Source organism: Pan troglodytes, chromosome 6, assembly GCF_028858775.2.
Source record: "Pan troglodytes isolate AG18354 chromosome 6, NHGRI_mPanTro3-v2.0_pri, whole genome shotgun sequence".
NCBI classification, from domain to species: Eukaryota; Metazoa; Chordata; class Mammalia; order Primates; family Hominidae; genus Pan; species Pan troglodytes.
In genome coordinates this window covers 117,446,813-117,458,952 of record NC_072404.2, presented here as the reverse complement: position 1 = coordinate 117,458,952, position 12,140 = coordinate 117,446,813, and the positions used below count along the sequence as shown (strand labels likewise).

General features: G+C 34.6%; 1 protein-coding gene across 2 annotated transcripts in view; it reads left to right on the top strand.

Moving 5' to 3' along the window:
- Window positions 1–12,140, top strand: part of LOC134810473 (putative hydro-lyase KRH_21160) — a 158,096-nt gene that overhangs the window by 126,848 nt on the left and 19,108 nt on the right. For both annotated transcript variants that reach the window (XM_063814952.1, XM_063814950.1), the window contains exon 11: window positions 8,597–8,694. The gene's annotated coding sequence lies outside the window, so the exon portion shown is untranslated. The remainder of the gene's footprint in view (window positions 1–8,596; window positions 8,695–12,140) is intronic.

Genomic DNA, 12,140 nt, shown 5'->3' with positions numbered 1-12,140 from the left:
AGCTTATAGAACTGTGCAATCCTATTTTTGTGAATGATTGAATCTGAATATCATAGTTTTCTTCATCTTGGCATGCCAAATTCTACTTTCCTGGGCTTATAGTTGTCTGGAACATTATAATCATGCCACTGGCTACAAAGAACCTACATTACAAAAATCTGAATCTCCCAGTATGAAGAGATGATCAAATGCTAAAATATATACATTACCAATTAACTCTGGCAGAACAATGTAGCTAGATGGAGTTATTTTTCCAATGGGGTGTTCTAAGCACTTGGCAGTTCTGCTTTTAGAGAGACTTATTTTCGTAATTCAAAAAAGGGGTGTGTGTGTGTATATATACATATATATTTATATGAAGGAGGAAGAGTAGTAGTCACAAAGCAGGCAGATTATGTACAATTACAATTGTACATATTCTAAGAGTAGTAATAAATCTTCATTTCTGGGCATGGTGGAGTAAGCAGGTACCAGGGTCCATTAGTATACATCTCTGATCCAATTATAGAGTAGCAATCCTCTTTTTCCTGTTAGCGTGGGTCCATCACTTATTCTGACTCCAAATCATCCTTTTCTCTATATTTATCTAACTGCTATCATAGTTTCCAATCCAGTGGAAACATTTTTTTTTGTCCATTGGTGGAAATAGTGCTCTTGAGTACAAAAATATCAAAACCATGGTGAAAACCAGAATAAAATGTTTTGCTACTGAGTCATTAACCACTGCTTCAGTGGGTTCTAGGCTATGGGAAAAACAGCAACACATATGGGATGCCGGTACGGCAGCCAGGTCCTGCTAGGAGCATTTATTGCTTTAGATCCGTCTAAAATCCTTTTCTGGCCACTTTGGTATATGGGTCCAAATTGGTATAAGTTGCTTTCAAAATTTAAACATGTCAGTAAATATGAGGAAGCAAATCTCCTTAAGACTACAGCATGCAGCAAATTTTTCCTCACACTGAAGTGAATATCCTATGGTTATTGATTCTCAGTTGAAACTTAAGTGATAAGGCAGATTCTTCTATTTTCAGAGAATCTATTTTCCCTCTTCAGTATGCATACAACTTACCAAGGCCATTTAGGATGGTTTCTACTCTCCTCTCCAGATTCTATCAGCATGATGTTATTAAGAGGTTGCATCAACATCATGCCTTGTGTGGTGATGTATTTCTAAAGTCCCGCAGATTATGATGTAGCACAGAACCTTAGGGTTGCTACCCTCAGGGTCAGATGTTAATGGTATATGGCTGTTCCTACCAGTTAAAGCAAACTGATTTTTATGACCTCCGTTTATTAAAATGCACAAAAATGCATGGGTCAGGTTAATAGCTGCATATCAGCTATGAGGGATTGTATTAATATCCTCCAAAAAATCTACAACATCTAAAGCAAGAGCTGTAAGTAGCGTCCCCAGCTGACTCAAATTATAAGAATCCACTAGCAATTTCCCAAATGTATACTCTGCATCATGGGCTAAAGTGTTGGAAGTAAATTGAGATATACTGGAATCATAGCACCTGAATATTTCAAGCCTTTCATGGTGCAACTAATCTGTGCATTTTTCTGTGGAAATGCTGATTTGTGAGATTGTTTCCTGTCTGTGTCCTTTGCTAAACGATTTGCTCCATGAGGGCTGAAACTGTGTGTGATTTATTCACAGTTATATCCTAAGTAGCCTCTTTCACTTTCAAAATTTCTCCTGTGTCAGAAGCACTTACAAAATGTCCTTTGTCGAAGATCTGAATTCAAAATTTAGTAAACAGGTTCCTTTGAGATGGTATGATGAATCCTCTTTTAATCGGAGTGAGCACATGATCTACTGGACAACATCCCAAGAGTGTTCTACTGAGCATCAATATGACCAGACGTACCTTAGGTTAAGTGGTCCTTTGGCGGAAATAGTTCTCTGTAGTAGCAAAATATCAAAAACAAAATATGGTGCATGCACCTCTTAAATGATTTCATAGTGCTCATCCCTAGAGACTTGCTGAATATCTCTATGGGAAAGAATATTTAACTTTATACAAGTGGTTACAAACTTAATTGCAAAACACTATCTGCAGAACTCTCATTTGAAATTACAGAATTCAAATTTTCTGATGCATACTTTAGAAAATGTGTTATGAACAATTAAATTAGAATCTATACGGAGAAAGGTGAATACCAGCTGACCAGTTAGATATGACTCAGGGCAGAGGATCTGGATTTATGTCTTAGCAAGATTACCTACTTTCCATGTGAGCTCAGGCAAACTGTCACCTCTATGAACCATTTCAGTCCCACCATTACATGACTCTCAAAGATATCTCTATAGATTCAGGAGCTGTGAAAACTGAAACAGCCTGAGATTTTCTTTTCAATATGGACAAATATCTCACACATTACTTTTAGATAAATTGGGCAGTAATTTGTTGAAAAGGACATTGTCTTGTTGTGGAAAAATGATAGAGAGAATAGACATGTGGAAATTTAATTTTTTTCCCTTAGCTCAGATTCAATTTAAAAAACTCCATTTTGGGCCTTCTTATATAAATCTATGTCCCTTAACCATAGCACATGCACATAAATTAGTTACGGAATCAAAACAATTACTATATATGTTTGGCTGTTTTTTATCCTTTGCATCAATGTATATAAATTAACAGTCAACAATACATCAAGATCTTTGTAAAACAATGATTTCACCCTTCTATATTTTCTCTTCTCCTTTCCTTTCACTATAGTGTTTTTGAAAAATTCTTATTCTGAGACTAAATGAGCTCATTTTTATATCTTTGTAGAACTTTTCCCTTGATCTATAAAATACTCTTCCAATTTCTAATCTCTCTTAGCATTTCAGTATGAGATTTTAAAGTTTCCATTTTCACATTTGCATATAGTAGGAGAAAAAGGAGGCAGGGCAAATACGTTTTACATGACATGTATCAATAGAAATATATCATTTTGATAGAAATATAACTATAGAAATAACTGTAGGAATTTAAGCGTCAGATATTTCTGTGTCATATATATCAGCTTAAATGCTATCCAGAGGAGAGGATTGAAAAAGAATTCCTGTTAGATACAATGTACTTGGAGGATGAATTTAGTACTAATGGCTGAAGTGCTAGATTCAGGGGGAAATTTATTAAAGGGTGTGGCAGAAAGTCTTTAATTCTTCAAAATCTGGAGCTGGAGATGTGAACTACAGATTAGGGCAGACTGTGGCAAAATTGGGAACCCACTGTTGGCATGTTTTTGTCATCTTAGAGTGGCATTTAAGAGCAACAGCACTGAGGCCCCAGGAGAGGGGCTGTAGCTGTACCTATGGATCTGGCAATGACTCTTTGACACACCAGACAGCAGACTTCAGAGAGGGGCAGAGTCACACTTGGAATGGAGGTTGAGTTGCTGATGGAATCCAGACTTAAATGAGACATATCCCTCTTTTAGCCTGCATACATAATTACTACAAGCAAACATATTGATAATTATTGTAAATCAGATACCAAAATCCAAAATTATAACTAAAATTATTTGTGTATTGCTACACAAAGCTAGATATTTAACTATCACAAAAATAAATAGTTACAGAAAATTAACAAATGGAAAGTCTGTAAATATTTTCCACACATATGAAGCTATAATATCTTCAAATATAAAGTCATTAAATATTTAAAAAGTAATAACAAAAGGAAATGAGTAATGTGTATGACAAAGCTATTCACAAAATAAATACAAATAACAAAAACATGTTCAGCTGCTTTAGTAATCAAATAACTAGCTAAGTCTGATAACATTTCCCCTGCTATGCTGTATCCATACAGTTAAATCCTACAATGTCACGAATATTACAAACTGCACTGATATTAGCAAAGAAAAATTAAATCAGGAGTTTTATTCTTTAAAGGAGTAAATATTATTTTTAAAAACTATATTTTTTCTATTACTCAGTTTTTCGACAAAAAAAATGTATGCATAGAGAAAGGCCAGGAAAGATATGAAACAACATGTTTCTTAATGAATTTGGAGGATGAAACTCCAAATGAGATGATTACAGCTGTTTTTGTTTTTGCGATTGACAATATTTTTTCAATTTCCTTATTATTATCTTTTTTTATTTTGAGATGGAGTCTTGCTCTGTCGCCCAGGCTGGGGTGCAGTGGCACCATCTTGGCCCACTGCAACCTCTGCCTCCCAGGCTCAAGCGATTCTCTGCCTCGGCCTCCTAAGTAGCTGGGACTACAGGTGTGCGCCATCATGCTGAGACGGGGTTTCACCAATTTGGCCAGGTTGGTCTCGAGCTCCTGACGTCAAGCAATCCACCTGTCTCGGCTTTCCAAAGTGCTGGGATTACAGGCATGAACCACTGCATCTGTCCTGTTTTTAAATTTTCAAAAAGTAATGTATGTGAACCAATGTTCTGTAAGACCATTGTGCACATTTGAATGAAACTAATGCATATTTTGATGGACTTAGTAATAAATATGAGTCAAAGTAGGTTCATGAGCATAAATCATCTTAAAAATTATCTGAGACATATTATTAAAGCTAACATAGGGAGCAGATAGCTTTTCAAGTTTATTTTCTTTAAATATAAAAAGTAAATCACTCCAATGCAACTGGTAAGCAACTGAGTAAATACAACCTAGTATGCTCACACAGTTGAATGTTACATGGCAGTCAAAATGAATGAATATAACTATATTAAAGAATACAAGTGACTATTTTCCTTTTACTGATTGAAGAAAGTAACAGAGAGTTATTTAAAATGCGAAACTTTTTTTTGTAAAGAGAAAAAAAAACTAAAACTGAGCAGCAAATTTTTTAGAAGCAAAGTGACATGACTTTGAAAATCGTAATCTAAAACCAAATCACAAACACAGGCTACAGAAGAATGACTAGGTTGGGAGGATGGCTAGTTTGAGGAATGGGCAGAGAAGTGGATATAAATTCTTGTTAAGTTTTTCATCCTGAGTGATGGGTGATAAATGAGGTTTATTTATTGTTGATCAACGAATGAAAATGAGGGACATACTTATTATCAACGATGAGAATGTATCATGAACCAATTGTATGATAAATTTAAATTTGTGCACAAAAGGACTACTAAAATCTGAATTAAAAAATAATTCTCAGAATGAATATTCATCTGTTATAAAATATTGTATAAATATTTACTTAATATTAGAAAAATGTGAAAACATTTTTACTTCATTTTGCAAGGATATTGTCAGCATCTATTATGATATATTTTTCATCTATTATGATATATTTATCATCTATTATGATAGTATTTTTCAGCATCTATTATGATATGATTGTCAGATTATCTTTTTTGTCTATAAGGTAAATTGATTTTTTAAATATTAAACCCCTCTTGCACTCCTGAACCAAACCTAACTGGAGTAATTTTATTTATTATTCATTTCTTTATTCTATATGGTAATGCTTGTTTATAACTTTTGCATTTGTGAAAGTTATAGAGACTGGCCTCTAACGTTCTTAAGACATGTAAGGTGTTACTTCTAGGCCAGTGCATTAACAAGGTACCTGTTTTGCAGAAGGTGAGGTCGAGCCAGATGTGAACACTTTAACCCAGGGAGACTATTCACTCTGTCCTTTAATTTTTATATTGTGCTGGTCACATAGCCACTCTGGGGTATGTGGGTGTGTAAGAGTTTTACAATAAACAATTCTGATTACCAGAAGTAAACTCCTTGCCATGACCAGGAATAAAACTGGTAAATTCCACATTTCTCTAACTTGGCTCATTGTTTAGAGCAGGCTGATAGGAAGATAAATCAAGGGACGTGTTCCTAGAAGTCCCTGGGCCTGTGGTCAGAGTTTAGACTCTCTATACCCCTTACCTGCACATATTAATTTTAACGCAATATTGTCAACTTTCTAAATATTTGGTTAAAATTATCATAGGATAGCATTTAGCTTCCAAATCAATGGTCAGTAACTTCATATTTTAATTCTATTATCTTTCCATCTAGAAACATGTTATCTCTTTTCATCTAACCAGAGAGTTTGCAGTCTTTCACAAAGTTTATAATGTTCTTCATATAAATCGTGTCCGTTTTCTGTTAAATTTATTCCTACATTAAAAAAATTAATTTTGCTACCAGGAGTTGGACATTTCTTGCTGTTTATGTATCTGGAAACTTACTGCTAAGATAAGATAAGTAATTGTGTAATATATCTGTTTCCATTTAGCTTACCAAATTTTCTAAATGATACTATAATTATAAAAAATGGAATACTTTGGCTTTCTATTTTTACAATTATATTATTGGTAAAACATGGGAAATTTACTTCTCTTTTTCTATAATGTCTACTAGATATTTTATTTCCTTGACTTCTACACTCACCAGACCTTTAAGATAATATTAGTCTAAGATTATAAATATTGCCTAATATTATCTCTAATTGATAGTTGTGACAGAAATATGTCATTTCCCATTTTAATTAATATTGTTTTATCATTTGCCATTTAGAATGCTATTTATTTTAAGGTTGTTCACTAGTCTTTATTTAATTATTTCCTTTTATTTTATTAAGATTTGTGACTTGAAATTGTTCACTGGTTTTTCATAGTCTTTTCAACATTTAGATAGGATTCTATGACTTGACACTTTCATTTGTTGTTGTAACTGAATATGGAGACCGAGCTCCTAAATTAAACCAAACCTACATTCTTGGAAGGCTCAGATTAATCAAGACACACTATTTTTGGATAACAATTTCAAATTTATTCGACATCATTTTAATTAGAATATTTGTTCCTATGCTCACAAGTGAGATTGCTCTCTAGAGTTTTAAATTTTGTCCTATTTTCATCCATTTTATTAAAAATTAAAGATATTCTGGCAACCTAATATGAATCAGGGAGCTCTCCATATTTTTCTAAGATCTGAGGTTTCTCGAATAATGTTGCAAATATTTGCTTTTTAAAAATTAAATAGGGAGCCAGATGCAGTGGCTCATGCCTGAAATCCCAGCACTTTGAAGGCCCAAGGCAGGAGGATTGCTTGAGGCCAGGAGTTTGAGACTCTGCCCCTACAAAAAAATTTAAAATGTATGTGGTAGTGTGCTCCTGTACACCCAGTGGGAGGCTGAAGCTGGAGGATTGTTTGAACCCAGGAGTTCCAGGCAGCAGTGAGCCACAATCATGCTACTGCACTCTAGCCTAGGTGACAGAGCCAGACCCTGTCTCAGGAAAAAAAAAAAAAAAGAAAAGAAAATTAAATTTAACTCAGATGTGGGACCATACATTTCTCTCTAGATTTTCTTTTCATTACTTTTTCAGTTACTTTTGTTGTCTAAACGATTTATTCAGGCCTTTTGCTTCATTTAGATTTTGGCGTCTTAATGTGTACATGTTCTCATCTTCATTAACCAGCTTGTTTGAAATTGTGTATATTCTTTTGAATGACTGGAGGAGTAAGGTCTTTGAATATCGGTTCATTTGTTTTTAGAATTTTGATCATCTTTTTAAAAATATTCATTTGAATTTTACCTAAACCTGAGCATTTTTAGGTGGAAGAATTTTTCAAAATCAACTTTTCTCATTCTTTTCCTTTTTAGGTGAAGCATAGATAATTTAATGAACTTGCTCGCATGCACTGTTTCCATTACCTGTAATTTGGAATTTGGGGACAGTAAACTTTATCTTTCCAAGTAGGTTTTGAGATTTAAAAACAATATAAACTGGGTTCTATTTTTCCCACTCAAAGATGACACTGCTGACTCACATCCTTGGTTGTTTGGTTAAACATGTGATGGAGTCTATAAAATAATACATTCTAATTCTAAATCCTTTCCTTTGTGTGCAGTCGGCATTGACTTGTATCTAGGAAAATCACTCTCTGCATACGGTATTTTCCAATGAAAATAGTTGGTTTTCCAAATTGCCTATCACTGTGATTATCAAAGGGCAGTATCAGACCTTGACATTGTTGGGTATAGCCTTCCTTGTAAGTCTTCAATATTCAATGAAACTACCCCAGACAGCAGCTCTGAACCTGTGATCTTTTAAGCTGCTGAGAGATGTTATCCCCTGCACATTTGCCATGAGCACATCCGTCGTAGTTAAAATCTAAAAGTGGTGATTTTGTTAATGTTCAGATTAGATCTTTAATTAAGCGTTGATCCCCTCTAGCACAGACAACAATGTCAAACACGTAAGACCCGGGAGAAACTAAAATTCATTCCATAAGCTCATATCCTTCGGTACTTTGTGAGGAAATTAAAAAATAAAGCTCTTGTGGGTATTTCATAAGGGCGTGTTGAATATCTAATTGTCAGCTTAGAAGCTTCATTTAATTTGATGTCAAACTCTATGACATAAATGAAGCCAACAGAAATGTTTGTTTAGGTGATTTGGATCAAGAGCTTGTTTTAATTGATTAAATGTTATTTTAGGTATTTAATGTTATACCGGTATAAATGCTATTTGTTATCTACAAACCATAACAGTAAATATGTAAAAAATGTACTTTTCTTTATCTAATTGATAGTTTAGCATGTGCAAGGATAAGATTGTGGAGCAAAGAACAGCTAAGTGTGTAAGAGAACTTGCATCCGTATGACTTTCCCTTTGTTTTTGCAGGATCGTTTATTTATTTGGAGGCACAGCGCTCCCCCGGGGTGGCCAAGCTTGGAAGTCCTGTTCTTACAAAATTGCTCACTGCCTCTACCCCATGTCAGGTAATCAACTGTTCTGAATTTCCACTGGCCATTCTGTGGTTGTAAATCGCTGAGCTTGGGTTACTCTGCTAGTAAATGCCCGCCATGTTTTACTAGCACTTTAATAATGAATTAAGAGATTTACATGCGCTATTTCAACACAAAATGCTATGTCCTTCTAGAAGACCATTTGTAACACATAACTGGCACCATTCTTTTGAGGGCTATTAAAGCTTTCTGTTATTTTATATTCTTTTCACACAGTCATTTCAATAATCTAAAGCTGTGGATACGTGTTGCCAAAATTTTTGGCCAACAATGTACATTGAGAACAATAAAATCAGTTAAATAAGTGTTTGTTGAAAGAAAGACAAATGGAAATGATTATATTTACTGAAATTTGAGTTTTTTAAATGAGTCCTCTGGTGCCAGGCAAACACAAACTAAGGAGTGAAATATCCATTTTATTTCAGCAGCATATTAGAGAGGATGGACTAGTTAGATTTGGTTCAAGTCTCTTTTGCCACTTTCTAACTGTGGCTCAGACAAATTGTATATTCCTTTTGAGACTCAGTGTCTACACCAGAAACATACATGATTGTATGGATTAAATGTCAGCGTTTACATTGGAAGCATACATGATTATTTGGAATAATGTCAAGGATTAAAATGTGATTAAATAAAGCACCTGGCAAAATACTTGGTACATAGAAGGTAAACAATGTTTGTACCAAACATTGGTATATATGTACCAAATATAATGTTAATTCAGTAAACATAATTCCTTTGCTTTCCATAAAAGTAACACCTAAATCAGAGGTCTGTATTCAGCTTGTCTTATTTTCAGTCCTTTTGAGAGCTCCAACATGCCTCTCGGCCCTTAGGATTTCAGCTAATTTTTTTGTCTTTACTTATCAGAAAATAATGAAGAGATCAATAGTGCCACACAGTAAATTCATTGCCTGTAAGTGTAGTGTTAGAGCAGTTTACTTGGGCATTCCTGGTGATAAATGACATTTTATTCCGAGGTATAAACCTAATTATACTTTCAGTTTGGTATAAGTCTAAGTGGGAGTGCCCTGAGTTCTTAATAGTGGTGTCCATAGATACTTTCTTTTAAAGTCCTAAAGATACTTTCTTTTCCTTTCTTTTTTTTTTTTTCTTCCCATTTCTTTGTGAGAATAAGAATTAAAGCAAATGCCTGGTCTCCATTTCCATTTTATCCAAATGCCTTTTACCCATTCCCACCTCTTTATTTTAATTAAATCCTATAAGATAGACAGAAAAAGAGAAAGATAGATATAGAGTGTTTTTTTTTTTTTGAGGGGAAATTCCAGAAGCACTTCTTCTTTGAAAGTACAAGCTAACTTAGATTTAATTCAAGGTCATACATTAAAGTGATGAGATCACAAATGTTAGATATATAGAAAAAATTGAATGTAAAGGAATATGATGTGTTAATTCTGCCTGCTTTACAGAAATTTGAAGATATTAAGAGTGTATTAGAAATTCCTATGACTCACCTAGAGTCACTGAGAAATCATATGCATGTATATGATTTTAAAATGTAATCTACCTTTCCCATCATTGTATGCTTCCCGATAGCCATTGATTTGTGGTCACTGGGATTGAGTTTCAGTTTATCATTGTTTCCACTTGAGGACACTTAATTTTTGCTTAAATTGGTAACTTAGTTGGGGTTGGGGTGTTATTTAGGTGGGGTCTCAGTGAAAATGCTGTCATGGACATTTTGGGTGCTTGGTAGTTTATCTCAAAACCAAGGCTTCGATCTCTAAAGGCTATGGATACTGACTTAATGGTTTGCCTTGGTTTTTGAAAAACTGAGACTGTTTCAAGGCGCCACTGCAGACTGCCAGAATAGATATTTGTTTTTCACGCTTTTCTCTATGTGCTTGAATTTTAGGAGTCTTTGAGTTAGCGGGAAGGATATTTGAGTTACTTTGTAATGCTTTCCAGTTTAGGAAGTAGGAGTAGACTGTAGGAGAATGTTATCGATAGTCTGAGATACACATAGCTAAGGTTCTCAGGATTTTTCTAAGACTATAATATGAAATTTTTTAAATAAGTTTGTGGCAATATGTGATATTTTCTTTTTCTTTCTTTCTTCTTTTTTTTTTTTTTTTCCTGAGACAGAGTGTCACTCTGTCTCCCAGGCTGGAGTGCAGTGGCGCAATCTGGGCTCACTGCAAGCTCCTGCCTCAGCCTCCTGAGTAGCTGGGACTACAGGTGCCCACCACCACTCCTGGCTAATTTTTTGTATTTTTAGTAGAGTCGGGGTTTCACCATGTTAGCCAGGATGGTCTCGATCTCCTGACCTCGTGATTCACCCGCCTTGGCCTCCCAAAGTGCTGGGATTAGAGGCGTGAGCCACCGCACCCGGTCGATATTTTCTTACATAAAAGTTACAGAATAAGCAAACAAAACAAATTCTTACCTTCTTGGGTAACTGGAAAATCTAGCCAATCCTCTGAATTGGAACGTATTAATAATAGTGCTTTCATGGAACCAATGTTCTTCATTATAAGGTAGTAGAGTCAAGCAGTGAGATAACCAGTGTGGGGTACTTTGATATGATTAAAGCCTTCATTTTCTGAAATTATATGGTTTTTTTTTTCCTACATAATCCTAGCAGACTAATACAGTTAAGAATTTTTTCTTTTTTTGAAAGGAATTTAAAGCAACTTGAGCTTTCTCGTGAGTTGCCATTTCTAACAGCACGATTTTAGGGCCATTTTGCATGGATTACCTTGTACTTTATATGTGGCCAACACATGCCATCAGCATGGACAATTGTTCTTGCAGCAAATCATTGTTCAAGATGCGGACTTTAATTTATGCTTCAAAAGTCCTTTCAGCCACTAGTGGAAAATTGGCATTTTTCTTTGAAATACAAGATAGGGCAAACAGAACACGAGGGAGCCCAAAGCTATTCTATCTTACTGCTGTTGAAATGCTGTTACTGTTTACAATTAACTAGGAAATGTAAAGTATGAAGGGGATTAATGTGGGTACTAATATTTTCTGAGTTTTCATATTTGAGTTACTGTGTAAGTAACATAATCTCTTACTTTTAGGACTTCACAATTAAATACAGGAAGATGGATAATATGAAGCTTTTGCTTTCAAAGTTAGTTTGTATGTTCATCTATTGATCTTTCTTTTGTTTTTAATTCTCCAACTTGTTTTGCAAGTACGTTAATATTCCTTCAGTAAAAGATAATTCATAGATTGTTTTACAAATATGAATGAGAAAGTCAGGACAAAGGTAGTTGAAACCAGAGATAGGTTGGATCCCAAAGTAAAGTTTATGAGGGCCAGCCTACACATTTGAGTCTGCCAATGCAGAGAGGGCCACATGTGGTTCAGATTCAAGGAAGTAAAGAGAAATAAACAAAACTGAAAATAGTTCTTCTGAGACTTCTCCCGAGTGCTTGCTATATTACCAA